The 23,799-nt window shown below is 41.9% G+C and overlaps 1 protein-coding gene across 6 annotated transcripts in view; it reads right to left on the reverse strand.

Annotated features, from left to right (window-relative positions):
- ANKRD17 (ankyrin repeat domain 17) overlaps positions 1 to 23,799 on the reverse strand; it is a 488,939-nt gene that overhangs the window by 328,598 nt on the left and 136,542 nt on the right. The window lies entirely within an intron of this gene.

A 23,799-nucleotide genomic window follows, 5' to 3' on the forward strand; every position in this document is an offset into this window, starting at 1 on the left:
AGCTAGACTGTAAAGTATCTGTAGCTACCACTTCTGGTTTTATAAGATACATTTTTTATCTTAACTGATTTAATTTCTCACATCTTTACATTTTTACAGAAAAAGTGCCCTTTTATTAAATAAACTGAACAAAGGTGTACTGGAAAAAGAAGGTGTGAACATGTACGTGGGGGGGGGGGGGGGGGGGGGGGGGGGGGTGGGGGGGGGGGGGGAAGAGAGAAAATGGGGAGGAAAGGGAATAGGCTGAAAGAATAATGTAGGGGGGAGTAAGAGAAAGCAAAAGGGTGAAGGTGGAGAGCGAGTAAAGATGGTGTGTGTGGGAGTTTTGATGGGGGATTTGGGACCCAGCACCGCTGGCAGGAAGGTAAAGCTGGTGCTCACCACACAGAAGTATGGAAGAGGGGCACAGGCAGAAATGAGGTCGGTAAGGTGAAGGAAGAGATGAGGGGAAGGCCAAGGAGAATGTTGCTGGCAACGTAGGCAAAATCCAGGAGAGAAGACGTAAGGAAACTATGTGTCCTGGGAACACACACACACACACATATATATATATATGCCCTAGCACTTAAAATGTTACATGAGTGGGGCCCTCATGTATAATTCTATATACAAAATCCAGAAAAGTATCCTAGTCCCTATCCTCTAAATGTGTCCTTTAGTCAAATACTTTAAACAATAATTCTATATTACAATTTAAACCATATTAAATCTTTGATTTCAGCAAATCCATATATATGCCATTAATAGTGAAGTCTGTGCTGCTGGACTCAGGCCCTCTTTGGAAAGGGAACCTCTGTTGCATACTTCTATCATCAGAGAGCGGATGAAGCCGGATGCAGGAATGAAGTTGTGCCTTGCCAGATGTGCACTATGGTATTAAAAGAGCTGGGCTATGACGGCTGACCCAATGTTCTGAGAGCTGCGACCATGCCTCCTACAGTCATTACCTATTGTTACTACTGAGCATGGGGCAGGGATGTTCACATTTCACTGATCAATTGTGTCTTATTTTCTCTGGCCCCCATATTAGACAGTGGAAGTTCATTTGGTGAGGGACTTTCTAAGGGTACTTTTATGGGAAAAAAAACACCCTTTATGCATTTTATAAAAACTTAATACCTCTACTACCAAGAATCACACTGCATGACAGACAACCTATGTAGTTAAAGCAGCAATAGTAACTGGATTATCTCAGACTTCATTTTTTTTTTTGGGGGGGGGTGTGCTTAATGAGGGCAATTTTCACCCTGCCCATATACCTGCAAAGCCTGCAGGTACTTTTTAACTTCACAATTTGCATCAAATTTTCAAAGTAGAAGTACGTCTATTTTCGCTTTGACAACTACCTAGGGAAAAAATAATTGCATACACTTGTGCTTCCTTTTTTGTGCATATTTTTTTGCAAATTCAAAGCCAGCACATACTTCCAATTGTAGCCCCAACTTCCTCCTCCTCTCCCAGGAACACCTCCACCTACTGAGCTCAAAAATACCACAGAGTGGCCCTAGAAGTGTACTTCTTTTACCTGCATACAGGGTTAGCAATTTCCTAAAAGCCCCTTTCATGGGATAAAGGACTCCCTACGCTTCAAAACTGAGCCCATTTCATTATGGCTACTGCCCCTGCTTTAAAAAATAATCCTCTCTCCCTACCCCCTCCCCGAAGTCTACTTGTTAGTTAATCTCGTGCTGAATATTCATACTTGACATCCATAGATGCAAAGCCAGCATGGGTTCTGACAACGGGCAGCACACCCCAAGAACATAAAATGTGTCATGCTGGGTGACACCAAAGATAGGAAGGTTTAAAGAGAAGAAGCATTTGAAAAAAAAAATTGCATTTCTTCAACCAGTAACTGAATTATCTAGAAGTTGGTCTACAGCTGCTTTCAACCGAAGCTCCAATGGGGGGGGGGGGGGGGGGGGGGGGGAAGTCAGTGCTCATTTTGCTGCTTAGAATCATTACGTAGTGAGACCCTATGGCTCAGGCCACAGTGTTCTGTTCTGAGGATGCAACAGGTTCAGATCCCCCACCACCCAGTGGAGCTGGATGGGCCCAAGCACACAGCAGCACTGGTGTGTTTCAGACCTGGAGAGGAAAAGAAGAGGACTGCCACTATGGTAGTAGTGCTACCAACCCCGTCAATGGTCCTGGGAATGCAAGCCAGGAGACATGCCTTCTGAACATCCCACCCCCAGAGTGCAGGTAAGTAAGGACTTCCTGTGTCATTCACAAAACAAGAGCATTTGGAAGAGCAATGGGAGCAGACACCCCTAAGAGTACAAGGCATACAATTTATTTTTATAAAATCTGGGCACTGGATTAACACGCAGAGAATACAGAAAAGCAGATCAGGATGTGTGTGTGTGGGAGCGGGGCTGCTGCACAAATGTCTTGCCAAGAAAGAAGCATTTTCTTTCCTTCTGTACAAAGATAAGCTCCAGAAAGAACACTTCCTGAAAACCAGAATCCACTCTCATTGTGCAGTACCTGAGTTGGTTAAAATATAACCGTAAGAAGTAAATGACGGAGGAAGAAGCTGCTCCAAATAAACCCACCAAGTGAGTTTTAGTTTTGCATTGTGACTTTGAAATTTCAAGCCAGAAATGTTGAGTAAGGATCATATAGGATCCATCCTCAGTAATGCAATTCCCACTCACACTTTGTACTGCATGGACATTTATTTTTTTTAATTTAAAAATAGTAAATAAATTCCAAGCATCCAGATTTAGAAATCTTCCTAGACAAAATTAAAGTGTGACATTTTTTAAAGACAGAGGGCATTTTTGGAAAATTTGTACTATCACCCAATTTTTATTTAATTAATTTTTTTAAGAGTGATGTGGAAATAAAAACTATCCACGTGCTGTTTCATAGAAACAGTCCAACGGCAGATCAGCAGCAACAAAGATCCAGTCATTTTAGTTTAGAAGGAAAAAAAAACCTTTCAAAACCATTTTTAAACATGAAGGCAACTAGGCATCCACTTTTAGTCCACGGCATCTGTAAAAAGCAGTGTAATTGTTTGGGGGGATGTGCATTTGTTTCATTCGTTTCAGAGTTGGAGTAAACTCAGGAATAATCTTAGGAAATATTTTCAGAGAGGGTGGTGGATTTGTGCAACAGCCTCCCAGCGGAAGCAGTAGAGACAAAAACAGTATCTGAATTCAGGAAAGCATGGGATAAATATAGGGGATCTCTAAAAGAAGTGATGAGAACTATAATGCTAAATTAACTGGATGGATAGGCAGACTGGTTGAGCCATACAGTATTTTTCTGCCATGTTTCTGTGTTTCTATGGAGTTACACATATAACTAACTTTATTATTCATTTTGCATATACTATATGCGTGATTTTTAATAGCTCGAGTTATGTTTACCTTCGCTCAAAACCTTTCAGCACATAACTCTCAGAGACAGAGCATTCTCCACAGCAGGACCTACTCTGTGGAACTCCATCCCACCAGAACTGAGACAGGAACCCTGTCTTCCAACATTCAGGAAAAGACTTAAAACCTGGTTATTTATGAAAGCATTTCCAGAAACCATCTGAACCTTAATTCACCTTAAACAACTTTGACCACCCAACAGGTTAATCAAAAACTTTGCCAGGTTTGGGCAGTTTTCGTTCTTCTGTTAAATTACTATCATCTCTTCACTGTTCCAAGTTGTATTACGTCCCTGTTAAATTGTAACTGCTACTTTTTTCTGTTGCACCTGTTAATGTTATTATTATTTTCCCTTTCTGCACACCTTGTTTATTGTAAACCGGCATGATGCGATCCCATCGCGAATGCCGGTATAGAAAAAACTCAAATAAATAAATAAAATAAATGTGCACACTATCCTTTTTTTATGCGTGTACTATAAAGTCCGTGAGTCGTGCAAGTAACTCCAAAACGAATGAGAAAATGCACATCTTTGTTAGACCCCTTAATGATGAGATCAATGTACTGTGTCACCAAAAAATAAATCAATCAATCTTTAATGCCTGAATTGACTGTTCTCTTTCAGATTCACCTTTCCTCTAGGCTCTCTACTCCCCCACCCTGCTTGAAGCTAGAGTTTAAGCTTTAGGTCTCAGATTATCTTGGAGAAGAACACTGGAATGTGGGCAGAGGAGGCCATGTCTCTCTCTCTCTGCCAACTGCAGCAACAAAGAGAGAAATATGCATCTACGATCCCTGTATTGCAGTTTTTTGTGGCACTGGCTTTCTCTTCAAACAAGTAACTCAGAAGAGCCAGAACACGCTGGAAGACAGAGACTGAATGCATGCACCTTTGCATATTCCTCCACCCCCTACCCTACCAATCCAGACAATAAAATCCACCCATATGAACACCATTCGAGAAAGAGCACTATCCATTGCTGGACCCAACTTGTGGAATTCTCTACCACCACAATTGAGAATGGAAACTAACATCAAAGTCTTTAAGAAAGGAATCAAAACAGCTTTTTAACAAAACATTTAATAACAATGGATGACTTTGACAGTGTTTATTTTATTTTTGTTATAGTTTTTATGATTTTAAGATTTTATTCTCTGATGTACTAGTTGTTTTTAGTTCTATTTTAGATATTCTTAGGCAAAATGGATAATATGTAATTACCGTATTTTCCGGCGTATAAGACGACTGGGCGTATAAGACAACCCCCCCTTTTTATACACATTTTTAAGAAAAAAAAATAATTTTACACTCAAACAGGAGCAACCCTATCTATGAAAGGGCAACACTACAAATACCGTATATCAGGCCCGGGCGGGAAGAAGAAAAGGCCAGCCGCGGATGCCACAGCTTTTTGCTTTTTTTTTTTTTTTTTGCACCGCTGCCGTTCCCGCTGGGCTTGAACGTGCTGATAGCCCAGCGGCAACGGCAGCAGGGAAGGAAGAGCAGCGGGAGAGACCAGGAGCACGCGACACACCTGCCGGTGCTTGGCGATACACCGGTGAGAAACGCTGCCCTATAAGACGATACCCGGCATATAAGACGACCCCCGACTTCTGAGAAGATTTTCAGGGGTTAAAAAGTCGTCTTGTACGCCGGAAAATACGGTAGATTTTAAACGTTCATTTTAATATGCAAATATGATTATTAATGCCTGACCTGGGATGTAAACCGACATGATATGTTTTTACATGAATGCCGGTATACAAAAACAAATAAATAAAATAAAAAATAAATACCCCCATCACCCAAAGTGCAGCAGCTGCCAGATCTCAATTCTGCATGCCGCTGCTGCACCTCTGTGTCCTGGCCACATTTGCTCTGACAAAAGAGGCGGCTGGGATGAAAGAAATTGTGTCTCTAACATCTGGGTGGGTATCCACCTGAGCGCCAGTGATCAAATGGCATGGTTTGATATCACAAACAGGATACAGAAAAGTCACTCAAAGACCCAAGTTCTGAATTGCAAAAACACAGATTTAGTCTAAAATGGGGGTATATACGAAGAGGAAGAACTAGAAAGAAGACTGGTAAAAATGGGGGAGGAAGAACAATGGGGGGGGGGGGGAGATGAATTTATTGGAGTTTTGTAATTTAATATGTATTGCTATAGGTATAATGATTTTAAAATGTGAATTTTGTATTTTCTTCAATTTGCTATCTTTGTTCATCACTTTGGGCGACAGTTTCTATCTGTAAAGCAATTCAGAAATTCTATTAAATAAATAAAATTAAAGCTATTACAAAGGCAACAAATCTATATGTTAGAAAATAAACAAATGTAGGAGGATTAAGAAACCAATCTGTTTCTCAAAGGAGGTGGCTGAAAAAATAAAAGCAAAAAGAACATTCAAGAATAGAGGATCCCAAAAAGAGGAACACAGGGAAGAATACCTGGTGAAACTAAAGGAGTTAAAAGAAATCAGGAAAGAAAAAGGTCAAGCAGAAAAAGAGACTGCCAAAGAGGTAAAGCGAGCTGACAAAACATCTTTCAGATATATCAGAGAAAGGAGGAAAGCCCGAAGTGGTATAATGAAATTGAAAGATGACAAAGGAAAAATGTGTGGAGAGAGCAAAGAAATGATGGAAATATTAAACAAATACTTCACTTCAGTGTTCACTAAAAGAGACCCTGGAGAAGAACCATTTCTGTTTGACAAGACTGTAAATTGGAGTTGGATAGATGAAATTCTGTTTACAGAAGAGAATATATGAAAAGAGCGAGGAAAACAAAGTGGACAAGGCCATGGGGGCCAGATGAGATACATCCCAGGATACTGAGGGAGCTAGGATGTGATGACTGGTACGCTGAAAAACCTGTTCAATAAATCCCTGGAAACGGACTGGTGCCACGAGATTGGAAGATAGCAGTGGTGGTCCCGCTTCACAAATGTGGGAAGCAGAGGGGAAGCTGGAAACTATAAGCCGGTTAGCCTCACCTCCATGGTGGAAAAAGTAATGGAGACTCTACTGAAGGAAAGAATAGTGATCTATCTACAATCCGGTGGGGGTTGCTGGACCTGAGGCAGCATGGATTCATCAAGGGAAGGTCCTGTCAGACAAATCTGATTAATTGGGTGACTAGAGAATTGGATCAAGGAAGAATGCTAGATGTGATTTACTTGGATTTCAGCAAAGTTTTTTATACGGTCCCACATAGGATACTAGTGAACAAAATGAGAAGCTTGGGAGTGGGTGCCAAGATAGTGGCATGGACTGAAAACTGTTTGAATGACAGGAGATAGTGTGTAATGGTAAATGGAACCTACTCTGAAGAAAGAACAATGTTAAGCAGAGTGCCACAGGAATCTGTGTTGGGATCAGTTCTGTTCAAAATCTTTATGAGCGACATTGCGGAAGGGATAGCAGGTAAAGTTTTTCTATTTGCGGATGATACTACGATATGCAACAGAGTGGACATGCCTGAAAGAAGAGAGTGAAAAGCGATTTAAGAAATCTCTTGAAGACTGGTCAAAGATTTGGCAGCTGGGATTTGATGCCAAGAAGTGCAGTCATGCATCAGGGGTACGGTAATCCAAAAGAGCTGCATGTGATTGGGGGGGGGGGGGGGGGGGGGGGTGAAAGACTGATGTGCACGGACTGGAAGAGGGACCTTGGAGTGATAGTGTCTTACAATCTGAAGACAGTTAATCTATATGACAAGGCAATAGCTAAAACCAGAATACAGGGCTACATAGAGAGAGGAATAACCAGTAAGAAAAAAAAGAGGTGGTAATGCAGTTTGTACAGTGGTCCTTGGTGAGGCCTCACCTGTAGTACTGTGTTCAGTTCTGGAGACTGTATCTCAAAAGGGACAGAGACATGATGCAGGCAGTCCAGAGAAGGGCAATAAAAATGGTGGGGGGGTCTCTAAATGACTTATGAGAAAAGGTTGAAGGACCTGAATATGTATACCCTGGAGAAGAGGAGGTGCAGGGGAGATACGCTACAGACCTTCAGATACCTGAAATGTTTTAATGATGCATGAACTTTGAACCTTTTCTGTTGGAAAGGAAACAGTAGAACTAGTGGACACAAAATGAAACTCCAAAGGGGAAGACTCAGAAGCAACACAGGAAAATATTTTTTCACAAGAGGGTGGTGGATACTCAAAATGCCCTTCCGGAAGAGGTGGTGAGGATGAAAACAGTAAAACAAATTCAAAAGGGCATGGGATAAACACTGTGGATCCCTAAAGGCTTGTGGATGATGATGAAGGAAAGGGTGCATGGGGGTAATGTGCACAGAGAAGCAGTTAAGTATCTTTAACAAAAGGCATGGGGGTTACTACACTTAACCAATTAGCCTTGATGCTCTTGAGTGAACTGCAACATCGTTCTCTGCTTTGATGATGGAGGGTAGGGGGAGGGAAAAGGGTTCTTGGATTCTCAACGCTGGGCCCCAGCTTTTATGGTCTGAGGTCCTGATAGGTTGACATTAGGGATAAAAGCACAGGACTGCTTCTACGGCCATGTCCAAAAGCAAAGCACGTTCCCAAGCAGCATTGTCTGGAATTATGCTCACCACATAAAAAAAATGTTGCTACCAGTAATTTTGTTATGGGTTTGACAACTGCTTGATATGGATTCTAAATATTACTATCCTTAACATAAGGCATGGGGGGTAACCTGCACAAAGTGGCAGTTACTACTATAAGAAACTTGCTGGACAGATTGGGTGGACCTATTTGGTCTTTTTCTGCCAACAATACTATGTGACTATGTGTATGTTACAATGTTAAATGGATTCTCCCGCTCGGCAGCAACAACCCTATCTCTACCCCCCCCCCCCCATCCCGTGCCAGGCGTGTCCCTTTGTCTCCCCACACATCCAACAAGAATCTTTCCCCTCATTGCAACAGCATTCATCCTTACAAGTGATACGGCTCCAGGCTTCTCCTCTCACCCTCAGCAGCCAGAAAGCCTGCTGGGAAGTGCTTCTGACGGGCAAGGCCCACTTCGAATGCTGTGTTGGTGGCACCAAGCAGCAGGCACTTTGGCCACCTGTGGGGGGGGAAGGGGAGGTGGGGACTTGCAACACCACATCAGCAGCACTGGAGGGCGAGCACTTTCGCTGGTAGGAGATGGGACTTGAAACGCTGCAGGTGTTTTGGCTGCCCTGGCTTCTAGCAGTGGCTGGGGGCCTTGAGAGACACGAGCAGCTCTAATCAGCCTAAAAAATTAGGGTGAAAATCTGTTTAGATTGTCACTTCTGGAAAAATCCGGGAATTTATGGATGAAACCGGTTTTAATTGAAAATGAAGGACCCTATCTATTCTGGAAGAGGTTTGTGAAGTTTTATGTTGCCGGCAAAGAACTCCGAAACACTTTTGATTTCTCCTGCTGCAGAATATTCACTGCTATAGCACCAGAGGGACCACATGTGTTCCGTTCATTACAGCCCTTCAAGAGTAACTGAACTGAAGTTTCCCTTTAAATGTATTATCAAATACCAGAATGTTTCATACTTAATTTTTTTCACCTTCACAACTCTCCTCCTCCTTGAGTGATAAATCACCATCTGTTTTAAGCTCCTCGCCTATTGCTCGTTATAGATGATTCGAAAGAAAGTTTCCTGAGGTTGTGAGAGCATGGATCCCGGTATAGAAGACTTGGATTATAAGAGACAATATTATTGCGATTTTTCTTTCTCCTTTTTCTTTTGAGTATTTCATTTATCTCTGTTTGCAATTCAAATGATTTCTTGAAGAATTTTTTGGAAAATTCATAAAAAAAAAAAAAAGAGCGTAACTGAATTGCTTGTACTATTACAAAGCAACTAGGGACCGCAGCACTCTTACCCATGAGTCCAAGATCCCTCCTTTGCAAAGCATCAGAATAATCTGCTACAGCTTGTAACCCGACACACAAGATATAACAGAACTTTTACAACTGAACGTGTAAGATCATTTTTATTATTGAACCTTGATCCTGCAACACAAAACATTCATCAAGTAATACAACGTGGTGGGTTTCCTTGTGTCTTGTGCCAGCTCTCTCTCATGGTATAACTTGCATCACCCACTCACTCTAAAACCAATGATGGTGAGTGTATCAGACAACCATGTCATCCAACTGGCCAACCATCTAAATTCATTCTCTCCCTTCCCCTGATGCATTTGCCCAACTGATGGCACAGGTATTTTCCTTCACACCCCACTCAGACAAAAAAGCCAATTAAAGGGACAGAATGAGGCCATGTCCTTTTACACATCAGGGCTACTATTTGCAAAACAAATATGCAGTCAGAAAAGGCCCCAACAAAATTGCCAAATAATGCGTACTAAGTGTGCAAGAACTAGGACAGGTGTAGCAGGTATGGCTTAGGAGAGTCACTGAACCAGGATGACATCGATGAATTATGCTTTCAGCTGAAAGCTTGAGGGGCACATAACCAAATATTTCCTGGCAGAACTTAAATTTAAAAAAAAAACAAAAACCCAAGTAACTACATTCGGAGAACATGTCCTGCTGCTGATCATGGTGCTGCTTGTTCCCTCCAACTCCCCTCCACTAGAATGACACATACCGTACTTGTAGCTTAGCCCATGACCAATCCCAAAGGAGGCATAGCTATTTTTAAACTTTGCTGACCTGTTTAAAAAAAAAAAAAAAAAAAGCACATCATGAAAACAGCCCCTCCCCCCTCAACCCCCCCCCCCCCCCCGAAACTGTACACATTTCCAACTGTCCCCTGCCACCCACAATTCATTGCAAACTAAAAAGTTTGCAACAAGTGAGGGACAGCTGCTTGACGATTCCAGGCATTATCTAACTTTTCTTTTTTTACCTCCACAAATCTGTCTCTAGACCTGCAAGAACAGCTCTTAATTTCCCAGGAAAAGTAAAGCATTCAACCCAGAATAGGGATCAATGGTGTCTAACATTTGGAATCAAACTATTTTCAGTTATTCAAAAATAAAATCTCTTTAAAATGAATTTCAAACAAGAGAAAATTTTTTAAAAAATTACTGGTCACATGGGGGGGGGGGGGGGGGGGCGCGTAGGTAGACTACCACAGCATGTTAAATCTCAATAACCTTTCTATACCTCCAAACCAAAAAAAAAAAAGCCACAGTCCCTCTCAAGAATTTGCACCGAGAAGGCTCTATGATCTCCTCACCTTGGTGCAATGGCACAACCCAGACATAGCATGTTTGTGTGTGTACTGTACACTTTCCTTACACAATACGCTAGAGTGAATTTGGATGAAACATGCCTTGACTAGCACAACCATCCAGAACAAAGAAAGCAGCTCTCTGAACTCCACCTCGTGTCGGTACACGTTACACAGAGAACATATCACCCCGGGGAGGGATAAACAAATCCCATTTTCTATGGTGCCAGCAAACCACTTCAAGCAGCTCAGCCATGAGTTAGTAAAGCAAGCCACTCGTGACAACACTGTTAGGAGGGGGGGAGGAACGCATGAAAATAAATCTTGTAATTCCAAGGGGAGACATTCTGTCCATTTCAAAAAACAGTAAGTAAAAAAATACTGCCTTTTTAAGTGCTTTAGCTTTTTTGTGGTTATTGTGGTTGTTATTCAATTACTTTTTATTATTATTATCCTAAGTCAAGCCAAGTGACCACTTGAAACAGCTATAAAAATAAAGTGTGATTTAATGCTTCTATACTACATCCCTGTAAAATGGGTTTATATTAAAAAGAGGTGGAAGACAGATACTGACAACCAAGTGGGGGGAAAAAATGAGAACAATTCAGCATATTTCGTCAGATTGCCCTATGGACAATTGGAATCATTTTGCAGGGATGTAGTATAGAAGCAATTCAGTTATGCTCTTTTTTTTTTTTTTTTTTTAATGAATTTTCCAAAAAATGCTTCAAGAAATCATTTACCCAATCTTGGACTGTTGCTGCTGGGAAAGACGCAGGATGGCCTCCTTAGCCCTCAGCACCTTCTCCCCCCCCCCCCCCCCCGACTGTGCGTTTCCTGCTGGTAGGTAGGTTTGCTATTGCTCTAAACTGGAAATTTCTGCATTTTTCCATCTTTTCAACTGTTCAAGCTAGCTTTCAATTAGTCTATTGCCTAGACTAAGTGGTGAAGAATAAGAAAAAATTCACCAAAATTATGGGATCCCTTTATTTTGTAACTACACATGTACGCAGCAGCTGAGTTGATACCCAATGTCCATTTGTACTGGAACTTAACTAGAACAAAATGTAGGACTGTGACATGGTGCACGAATAAGACATTGTAGCAAACGTGTTATACCATAACCCAGCTAACTGCCAAAGAGCTCAAATAGCAACCGCCCTAACTATAAACATGCTGCACCGCAAATATTGCCAACAGGTGTTAGAACAGGGGTGGGCAATTCCAGTACTTGAGGGCCATAAACCAGTCCGGTTTTCAGGATATCCCTAATGACTATGACATTGAGAGAAATTTGCATGCACTCTGCCTCAGTTGTTTGCAAATCTCTCATGTATATTCATTGTTTTGAAAAACTTGCCTGGTTGTGGCTCTCGAGGACTGGAGTTGGCCACTTTTGCACTAGCAGAATACCTAAGCTCAGTCACACATGCAAAGCACAAATTCCAACCAAATTATAAAAGTGGATTTTCAAAACATTTATCTGACAAACTTCAGAAGACAACCCGATAAATCTATTTTTTTTTTAATTTCAAAAGTTTATACCCCGCCCACTACAAAGTTATGTTCTAAGCCATGTACACGATTTACACAAATATCAATAAAACAAAAAATTTAAAAACAGCACATCACAATTACATTGCTTGCATAAACACAAATTACAGACAATTCCCTCCCTCTGACTAAATTTATCCACATTAAACTGCAGATTTTTAGCCAGTTAGAAAAGGGGGAGCTCTAGAAAGACTACCGGGGCAGGTTTTCGATTTAGCCGAGCAAATCTGCCTGCACTACGGACATGCACATAGTAAACCAAAATCCAGCCAAACAAATTTTGTCCAGCTAGATACAAGCAAGTCAACCACAAGCTTAGCCAGTTGGCTGAAAATTCAGCTGAAGAGAACAGATTTTATTACACACTCAGCAGGTTTTTGACAATTGACTGTCAAGTGAATTTTCAAATGCTACATGCATAAAAATTAGCATGCATAAAATAGTACAACACAAATACATGTTATTTTCAAAACTGCAACTTACATGTGTAAATTAGGATCCATGAGTAACTTTGCGCTTGTTAGAAAGGGGCGTACCAGGGGCATTCTGGGACAGGGCCAACATTTATGCAAATAAGTTACTATTTCAATACCTGCCAAAGTGACTTATCTTCAACTTTTACTTGTGTATATTTACTTCTACTCAATATCTGGTGTAAGTGATTGGAAACATCGTTGAAGTGAAAAAAAATGACTGTGTGGGAGATCTGGGTAAAATGAGGGCTTTCAGGCTGAAACGTTAGGAGGGTTTTCACAAGCTGCAGATGGATTGGGCAAACTGGTAGACTAACTGGTAAAACTGGTTATTTCAAAGATGCGCACGTTATAAAATCCCCTGACTTGCGCGTGTAAAAACAGAGTTACGGGGTAAAAGCTTCTAACACAATTCAAATTTACACAAATATCCTTTTAAAATTGGAAGTACAAATACATGAAAAGTGCCCCTAGCGCTACCTGATGGCAATCAAGATCCACTGCCATGATGCACCTAGCACAGAAGTATATCTTGGTACACATGGTGATGGTACACAATACCAGGGACATGTTACATACCATATGCAATGGAAAGAATGGTGCCCAGGAAATCTACAGCACCCAGACACCATCCACAACAAGAATGTCTGATGGTTCCCACACTGACATGGTAATGCTGCCGCTCACAGCACTTAGACATTCCACAATGCCAACAGTGATGGCAGTGCACCAGTGGTGCGCCTAGCTAACAGAGGCATAGATAACCCATGCCAATGACACCACCACCTTCAGAGTTCCATTGTCCAGATGATGCACTATGGCGGCAGCCTTACCCACCATGCTCAAGCAAGGGCAACAGCGCTGACTATATCACCCTACATCACTTGGAGGCGCACTTAGACAGCAGCACCTCCATGGTGCCCCTAGTGCCTGCTAGCACCAAATGTGTCGGCACCCATGGTGCTCAATAAAGTGTAAGGTGTCCCCGACAACCATCAGCTCACCTGGTTCGCAACCGTGACCATGGTGCTCGACAGGGGCCCATGGTGTGTGATGGCGATCATGACGCATTGACGGCATCCCAGGCACTACACAGCGCCAATGGCAGCAAGGACAACCTGCGCACTCTATGACTGTTGAGACTTGTGACCGAAGGCCTCCATGGTACTCACTAGCTTCCATCGGGCTCAATGGCACATAGTGGTCCAAGGCAATAATGGTGGCCCTGGTGTTCGATCACAGCAATGACGCCATGCCCTATGATAGCCTCTTCGGTGCTCAATGGCACCCAGGGTACCCTCCTCAATAGTTCCAACGGTGCTCATCTGCACCTCTGACAGAGCTGAACAGTAACTGCGGTGCTCGGCAGCAGCCACTGTATTCGATCCGAAGGAAATGATGGCACCCACAGCACTCAAGAGCATTCATCAATGTCGTTCATGGTGCACCATGCTACAGTGCTCACCTCTGACTATGCTGAAAGGTACCCACAGTGCTCGCTGGCACCCACATTACTCACACTGAAGGCACCAACACTGCCCACGGTGCTCAATGGCACCGATGCCACTTTGACATAATAGAACTCATAAATCTATTCACATCGTATTTCCCCAATGAAGCCCGGAGAGTACGGGTGAAACAAGGAGTCCTTGTCGGATTGGTCCTGCGGATGGTGCCAACTTTGTTTTTCAATATTGGGATGAGAAGCATTCACAGTGTGGATACGCTATGAAAAGATTCTAAAGAATTGAAAAAGTTTTGCGGTTGTCATAAATATTGAAAAAATTGGAGTGGAATATAAATAGTGCAATTTAAATTACATTTGAATCACGTGGGGATTGTGCAATTTAGGGTGGGTAGTTTTAAAGTGTGAGTGAACGTTTGGGGGTATGAGTGCATGTTTGTGCTAGATAGTAGTTAATGTCTAGATAGGATTGTTTTAATATGTGTTCTTATGAATAAAAAATGATATTTGCATAAATACGATGTGAATAGATTTATGAGTTCTGTTATGTCTGTATATATTGTATATTTGTATATAATTAACTTCTTCTATCTCTCTTTAATTCCTCCACCCCAGTTCAATAGCCCTGTTAATTGTAACTGCATCTCTTCATCACGTTTATTTATGTTCGTTGTTGTATTCATCGCACCCCTGTTTTTTATGTAAACCGACATGATGTGAATTTTTCATGAATGCAGGTATAAAAAAACCTTAAATAAATAAAATAAATAAATAAATGTCGATGTGTTCATATATATATAGAGAGAGAACTTAGTATATATTTGACCCTCAGTGTGTAATACCGATGCCACTTTGACAGCCTTGGTGTTGGTGGTGTCCATGGTATGGATTAGCACCTGTGGTGCTTGCTGGAATCTATCATGCCCATGGCACCTGATGGCACCCATGGTGCTCAATGGCATTGATGGTGCCCATAGCACTCTACAGCTGCCATGCCATGGTGCTTAACGGCACCAATGATGAAGGCACCCATGGTGCACAACAGCAGCGAATGTGCTCCCGGCATAAGATGGCCTCTATGACACTCAATGGCACCCCAGCACACCATGATATCCATGGCCCTCAATCCAGGGCACCAAATGGTGTCCATAATGCTCGATGGCGCCCCTGGCAATTGCAACGCCCCTGGCACTCAACATGTTCCTGGAGTCAATCGGTATTCTGGCACAGATGTACACAGACAACCGATTCTGGGTATGACACCAATGGTGCATCAGCGAAGCTAGTCACCCAGACTCATTTTCACCCTCTCTTCGAAGGAGATGCAGTGCCAGATTGATCCAACAAGCAGACCACAACTATGGCACCAGCCAAGGAGATACATATTGACTGGTTAAATGTATCATCGGGACATGCTAGAGAGATAAAGTTCCTGGATGGAATAAATGATAGCTTTATGGAGCAATTGGTTCAGGAACCGACGAGAGAGGGAGCAATTTTAGATCTAATTCTCAGTGGAGAACAGGATTTGGTGAGAGGTAACGGTGGTGGGGCCGCTTGGCAATAGGGATCATAATATGATCAAATTTGATTTAATGACTGGAAGGGGGACAGTAAGCAAATCCACAGCTCTCGTGCTAAACTTTCAAAAGGGAAACTTTGATAAAATGAAAAAAATAGAAAAAACTGAAAGGAGCAGCTACAAAACTAAAAAGTGTGCAAGAGGCGTGGTCATTGTTAAGAAACACCATCCTAGAAGCGCAATCCAGATGTATTCCACACATTAAGAAAGGTGGAAAGAAGGCAAAACAATTACCGGCATGGTTAAAAAGGGAGGTGAAAGAAGCTATTTTAGCCAAAAGATCTTCATTCAAAAATTGGAAGAAGGATCCAACAGAAAAAAATAGGATAATGCATAAACGCTGGCAAGGTAAATATAAGACACTGATAAGACAGGCTAAGAGAGAATTTGAAAAGAAGTTGGCCATAGAGGCAAAAACTCACAGTAAAAACTTTTTTAAATATATCCGAAGCAGAAAGCCTGTGAGGGAGTCAGTTGGACCGTTAGATGATCGAGGGGTTAAAGGGGCACTTAGAGAAGATAAGGCCATCGCGAAAAGATTAAATGATTTCTTTTCTTCGGTGTTTACTGAAGAGGATGTTGGGGAGGTACCTGTACTGGAGAAAGTCTTTATGGTTAATGATTCAGATGGACTGAACCAAATCACGGTGAACCTAGAAGATGTGGTACACCTGATTGACAAACTTAAGAGTAGTAAATCACCTGGACCGGATGGTATACACCCCAGAGTTCTGAAGGAACTAAAAAATGAAATATCAGACCTATTAGTAAAAATTTGTAACCTGTCATTAAAATCATCCATTGTACCTGAAGACTGGAGGATAGCTAATGTAACCCCCATATTTAAAGAGGGCTCCAGGGGCGATCCGGGAAATTACAGACCGGTTATAGCCTGACTTCAGTGCCAGGAAAAATAGTGGAAAGTATTCTAACATAAGAACATAACAAAATGCCATACTGGGTCAGACCAAGGGTCCATCAAGCCCAGCATCCTCTTTCCAACAGTGGCCAATCCAGGCCATAAGAAGCTGGCAAGTACCCAAAAACTAAGTCTATTCCATGTTACCATGGCTAATGGCAGTGGCTATTCTCTAACGGCTGGATTTTAAATGCCCTGCGCGCGTAAATCCAGCCGGATTTACGCGCGCCAGTGCACCTATTTTGCATAGGCCGCTGGCGCACGCAGAGCCCCGGGACACGCGTAAGTCCCAGGGCTTTGTAAAAGGGGCATGTCAGGGGCGTGCCCGGAGTGACGCAGCGTTTTGGGGGCATGTCACGCATGACACAGCGTTTCAGGGGCGGCAATGCAGGCGTGGTTTCAGCCCCGGGGGTGTTCCGGGGGCGTGGCCGCGGCCTCCGGACCAGCCCCCGGGACCGGAACATGGAGTGGGGCTGCCGGCCGGCAGGCGTAACTTTGCCGACAAAGGTAGGGGGGGTAGGGAAGGTGCGGGGGGGTGGTGGAAGGAAAGTTCCCTCCGAGGCTGTTCCGATTTCGGAGCGGCCTCGGAGGGAACGGAGGCAGGCTGCGCGGCTCGGCGCAAGCAGGCTGCTGATTTTGGGCAGCCTTGCGCGCGCCGACCCCAGATTTTAATGGTTACGCGCGTATCTATTAAAATCCCGCGTACTCTTGTTCGCGCCTGGTGCACGAACAAAAGTACGCGTTTGCGCACATTTATAAAATCCGGCCCTAAGTGAACTTAATATCAGGTAATGGACTTCTCCTCCAAGAACTTATCTAATCCTTTTTTAAACACAGCTATACTTATTGCACTAACCACATCCTTTGGCAACAAATTCCAGAGTTTAATTGTGCGTTGAGTAAAAAAGAACTTTCTCCGATTAGTTTTAAATGTGCCACATGCTAACTTCATGGAGTGCCCCCCTAGTCTATTATCCAAAAGAGTAAATAACAGATTCATATCTACCCATTCTAGACCTCTCATGATTTTAAACACCTCTATCATATCCCCCCTTAGCCATCTCTTCTCCAAGCAGAAAAGTCCTAATCTCTTTAGTCTTTCCTCATAGGGGAGCTGTTTCATTCCCCTTATCATTTTGGTAGTCCTTCTCTGTACCTTCTCCATCGCAATTATATCTTTTTTGATTTGCGGCGACCAGAATTGTACACAGTATTCAAGGTGCGGTCTCACCCTGGAGTGATACATAGGCATTATGACATTTTCCATTTTATTCACCATTCCCTTTCTAATAATTCCCAACTCTCACATTTGTAGAGATTTGTGAGCTCATTTGTGCAAAAGAACATGGAGTGGTTCTAGAATGAAGAAATAAATATTTCTGCGTGCCAATGTAGGTGTGTCAGATCGTTTTTGCATTCTGCAGACTATGCTCTAAATCTAAAATGGAAGAATGTAATAATTTTTTTTGTCAGATGACATAGAAGATCTCTCCTTGGAGGATTGCCTTGCTGGTTTCCCAAAAATGTTGAGGGGCTTCTAGATGATATTGATTGTGGGTTGTAAATTCCTCCCATTTGTCCTTTAAGAACTGCTGAAAAGAGAGATCATCTTTGAGATAGCAAGGAAATTTCCAAATTTTGCCCCCTGCTTTGATGGAAATGATGCATGTCTAGCCAAACCATTGAGTGGTCAGATAGTGCTGCAGGCCCAAATTCTGTGGAAGAAACTTTAGAAAAAGATCCTTGGGATAAAAGGATGTAATCCAAATGTGATAAGGTAGGATGTGCCCTTGCTATATATGTGTGTGTGCCCTTGCTTTTCTGGGTGGAGAGTGTGCCAAATAGCTAGCAAGCCTAATTGGGTGCAAAGAAAAGTCATACCTTTTGCTTTTGTTTTGTTCTGTTCTTTAAGGTACCTGAGGAGTATGTGTCTAATGACAGATTGTGCAGGTGATTAAAATCACCAGTCACAATTGCCATACCCTGCTGATGTTCCATCAGGAGCTGAACTATGTGGGTAAAAAAGCTATGAGTAAGTATTTGGGGCATATAAGTTACAGATAATGACCACCTCTCCATTCCAGCTCCCTATCAGAAGAATATAGCAACCCTTGAGGTCTTGGAGTGTCTGGGGGACTTTAAACTTTGCATCCTTACTCACTTACAGGCCGTTACAATAAAAGTCATATTCCCTTGAGGATACTGATTTCCTTCTGTACGCCAAGGTATACCACTTTACTCGCAAAGGAATGAGGGGGGGGGGGGTGGGCACGCTGTGGACCCAGGGTACCCTATTTGACACTCGTTGCAGGAATGCTTCCTCAATTTGGGGTGTTATTTCCAAAATCTATGCCCTTATTAATGGTAGACGCCTTGGACACCAGAGGCATCATCTGTTATGGGAAATGGATTTCCCTGATTCCTTAGAGGATCAGGATTGGGAAACAATATACACAGGGGCCCATAAATGCTCTAGCTGTAGAGCTTCAAGAAAATTGCATTACACACCTGTTGCTCTTCATAAGTTTATTTCTACTGTACCGGACACATGCTGGAGGGAATGTAGGAGCTTGGGCACATACATACATATTTGGTGGGAATGCCCTCAAATTATATTATGCTGGAAGAGGCTGGCTCAGGTGTTTCAGTGGCTGGCTCAGGTTCTTCAGGTAACTGTAGATGTAAAACCATGGCATACACTCCTTGGTTTCCCACTCCCAGAACATAAAAAGGACACACAGAGACTGATCTTGCAAGTTTTTATTGCAACAAGACGAAAGCGGGCCACCGCTCCTTCTCTGTCCAACATTCAACGCTATCTACACTCCTACTACCAACTGGGTAAACTTACCGCTTTACATCAGGATCGACTGGGGGTATTCCAGAGAATCTGGAAACCATATAGTCTATGGATAGCGGGGCAAGAACTGCAGTAATAACAGACCTAACTACATCAGCTGGATCAGAGCAGTTTCAACCTAATCGACCATGCACATTCCTCTTTGGCTTGGTTACCTTTCCTACCTGTCTTTTCTTGTTGCCACCTCAACGCAAGATTGGGTGCAACCTGCAGATGGTGAATGTGTACCATAAGGAGTGTAATAGCCCTTCAACGGACTGATTACTTACCTTTTTTTTTTTTTTTTCTCAGACTCTCTCAAACCTTCACCGAACCTCTTTCAATTACTCATCTGCCCTACATGGGACTGATTTTCCTCTATTATACCTCACATATTATAATATCATATGATATAATATACACAGTTATATACTATATCCTCTGTAATTCTGGATGTGGGGAGGGGGGAGTTAATGCAATTGGGATATAAAACTGGTGAACCTTGTGGTTATGATATTTGACTGTTACAGATCTGACAGGTTGCACAGTCTTGAGTATGTTTGTTACATGATTAGATTTGTGTAATACTCTTTTTGGTTTGCCAATAAAAACTGTTTAAACAAAAAATACAAAAAAAAAATTATCACAACATTCTTCATTTAAATCAGTTCCCTAAAGACTTCAACAGAGCCCATATTACAGTTCTTAGTTAACCTGGTAAAGATCCCCCTTTTGCCATCTTCCTATCGACCCATATCTCTTAACTGTGACCTCAAAATTATTGCAAAAATATTAGCCAACCGCCTGAAGGTAGTTTTATCACACTTGGTCTCCTAAAATCAGGTAGGCTTTGTACAAGGCAAGACGGCAGGTATACACATCATTAAATTGCTTACAGCTATGTCCATTTGTCAGATTAAACAAATACCAGCTTTAGCAATTTGCTTCGATTCAGAGAAAGCATTTGATTGAATTTCATGGTCTTATCTTTTCTCAGTCCTGCAGCGATTTGGTTTTCAGAGAAACATTTTAAAATGCATCCATCTTCTTTATAATGACTCTCAGTTATCCTTTCCAATGGGTGTAAATCTGGGGAAGTGCATATACATAGCGGAGTCAGACAGGGGTGCCCACTTTCCCTTTATTATATATCCTGTCAATAGACCCACTCTTGAGGAAAATTGAAGCTACCCCTAGTATTAGGGGGCTTTGATGCACCCCATCATCCACCTTCCATCACTGGGCTTTTCAAGAAAGCTGCCTTTGCCGACAATGTATTGACTTTCCTTACCAACCCACAAGACTCGTTGTTGGCCTTACAAGACCAATTTGGCAAATTTGCGGGACTAAAAATCAAGATAAATCGGAAGCCCTAGACTTGTGTGGAAAGTTTGTCCAAGCTGGACAGAGGATGTTCCTCTCAGGTGGGTCACGACCTCTATGAAGTATATAGGGGTGAAAATACCACTTGATTTAGACACTTTTTATGTGGCTAACATCACCCCACTCTTACAGTACATGGCAAAAACTGTCTTACTGGAAAAGTCTTCCCCTATCTTTGACAGGAAGGATCCAAATTGGCTTTATATATTTCAGATGGCTCGTTTGTGGCTTAGTAACCAAGACTGTAAATTGATAGAGAGGCACTTATACAGCTTCTTTTGGAAGGATGGAAAGGAGAGAAGGCATCGAGTACATTGATAGTCGGTGGAACAGGGGGGGGCCTTGGGTGTCCCAAATGGAGACAGTATAATCTAGCTTGTACCCTCCGGTATATTAAGGATATCCAAGATTTCACACTATACACCTACTCAACACTTGTTAGAATGGTTTAATGTGCGCTCCTTAAATCCTTGGATACAACTAGAGACTCAAACTTCCAGACCTATTGCAGAAACAAATATTAGTGGCCATCTGTAGGAAGGCTTGGTACTTTCTGTGTACCCTAGAGCAACACCCCAAAAGACTTTTTTTTTTTATTAACATATTACAGATAATGAAATCTTTGCACCAGGGTTGGAAGACTCCAATTTTCACAAGTGGATTAACCACTAATCTTTATCTAACTCCTCTTTTCCCCAACCACAAAATAACTATGTTTTCTGAATTACAAAATGCTTTTTCTATCTCCTCTACTGATTTATTTGCTTAGCTGCAAACAAATCACTTTATTAAAGAACACTTTGCTGCCTTTCAGCCTTCCAAAACCACAGTTGCTCTAATCTCCACTATTTTTAATAAAGGGAAAAGTAAGACTCATATCTAAATTTTCTAAGCTGCTCCATATAGTCTAAAGAAGAAGGTTTGCTCCATGTCTTTAACAAGTGGCAAAACTGGTCAGATTTTCATCTATCATTTTCAGAATTCAAAGCCTGTTTTGTCATGATCAAACCCATCATTGGGAATGTCACCCTACGGGAAATGCAATGTAAGTTCTTGAGAATTCTTTTGCTCTCCAGTTAAAGCCTTTGCAGCCAACATTACCCCCTCTAATATCTGTAATAAATGCAAGCAAGAGGTAGGCACCTATGTTCGCTGTTTCTGGTCATGTCCTATTATATATCGATTTTGGAAACAAGTTCAGCACAGGTGCAACACCATCTTAGGGATGGATCTCCCAAGTAACCCCAACTTGTGAATATTCAGCAGGGGTCGAGGGTCCCTCCTTGAAAAAAGTCAGAGGAGCTTTGGTTTTCATACAGAAAGCTAGTCTAATAGGGAAAAAAGTCATTCTTATAGGATGGGCTGGTGAAACAGGGTCGAAGATTGACCATTGGTTTCAAAAAATGCTGATTCTCTTCACATTTAAATACATAATTGCTGTGGCTGACTCCAAGACAATATGCCAAAATGATGCTGACCTGGGCCAAATTTCGAGACTTTCACCTCAGAGCTGTACCTCTACAGAAGTACCACCTTACAAATAACCTGAAACTCTTTAGATCAGGGATGGCGAACTCCAGTCCTCGAGGGCTGCAAACAGGCCAGGTTTTCAGGATATCCACAATGAGCACACATGAGAAAGATTTGCATCCAGTGGAGGAAGTGCAGGCAGATCTTTCTCATGCATATTCATTGTGGATATCCTGAAAACCTGGCCTGTTTGCAGCCCTCGAGGACTGGAGTTTGCCATCCCTGCTTTAGATGAACTTACCCTGATGAGAGTTTTTGCATAATTTCAAGAAAAAGAAGACCTTGGGAAAACTCAGTATGATACTAACCATATGATCACTCCTATTTTTCAGTCTTTTTTTTTTAACCCCTCCCCCTTTGTCTATGAGGTAAAAATGGAATATAAAGGCCAAACTAAATTTTTTTCAAACATCTTTATTGCATTTTTAAACTTTTCACAGAGTAACAAATAGTAACAAATATTTTTTAAGGTGAAATAAGGATGCGAGTGGGGGGGGGGGGGGGGGAGGCGGGGAAGCAGAAGGGAAGCATAGAGTAAACCATCTGTCAAAAAAATTCCTAGTTCTCTGTGTTCCTGATTCAGTCAGCATATGTACAGCCTTACTCTGAATCTTTACAAATGTTGTGACTGTATTTGTCTTAAAATGTATTACAGAATGGACAGATAACTATTTGTTACTCTGTGAAAAGTTTAAAAATTCAATAAAGATGTTTGAAAAAAAATTAATAGTTTAGCATTTATATTCCATTTTTACCTCAAAAAAAATCCAGGTCCAAGGTGCATGAATTATATATTAAAAACCAAGCAGAAGACTTGAAAAAAGAAATTGTTTTAATATTCAGATAGGAACAATGAGAAAATACTGAAAAATGTTAGTCAAAACACACCTGAACTCTTATCAGATGACTGGTTACTGACAGGCCAATGCAATATAAAGTGCACCCAGCCTAGTGCAAAGGTTTATTTGCAGTTGGACGCACATTTTGGGCACACTAGACTAGCATCCAATGCAATAAAGGGGATTACCGCTAACAAACGTGGACCAACTAGCGCCTACCGCATATACATTCCATGTAGATGAGGCTATTATTAATTACCACCCGAGGCAGGAAAGTACGCCCAAAAGCAGGGCGCCCAACGCACACTTAACACCGGGAATTTATCTCCAGCCCCAGAGGTGGAAGTAAAGTTAACTCGCAGTCAAGACTTCACAAGAAATATTGAAAAAAATATATATATAGTCCTCTACATTTCAAAAATTTCTGCTTTAATGCTTAAATGTGCAAACTATAAGTCTGTGCATTCTGAGGTGTTCTCTTTAAATGAAGGCAGTTACCACAGCGTCAGAGAGAGCTTTAGAGCAGATGTCTGTCCAAGAAAGGAGTGGGAGAAGAGTGGAATTTTACAATACGATAAAAGCTAATGGGCTGACAATTTTCTCTCAATCAGAACAAAGTGATTTCCAGAAATGGCTATTAGGTTTCACGTTC

The sequence above is a fragment of the Rhinatrema bivittatum genome, chromosome 1 (assembly GCF_901001135.1).
Source record: "Rhinatrema bivittatum chromosome 1, aRhiBiv1.1, whole genome shotgun sequence".
NCBI classification, from domain to species: Eukaryota; Metazoa; Chordata; class Amphibia; order Gymnophiona; family Rhinatrematidae; genus Rhinatrema; species Rhinatrema bivittatum.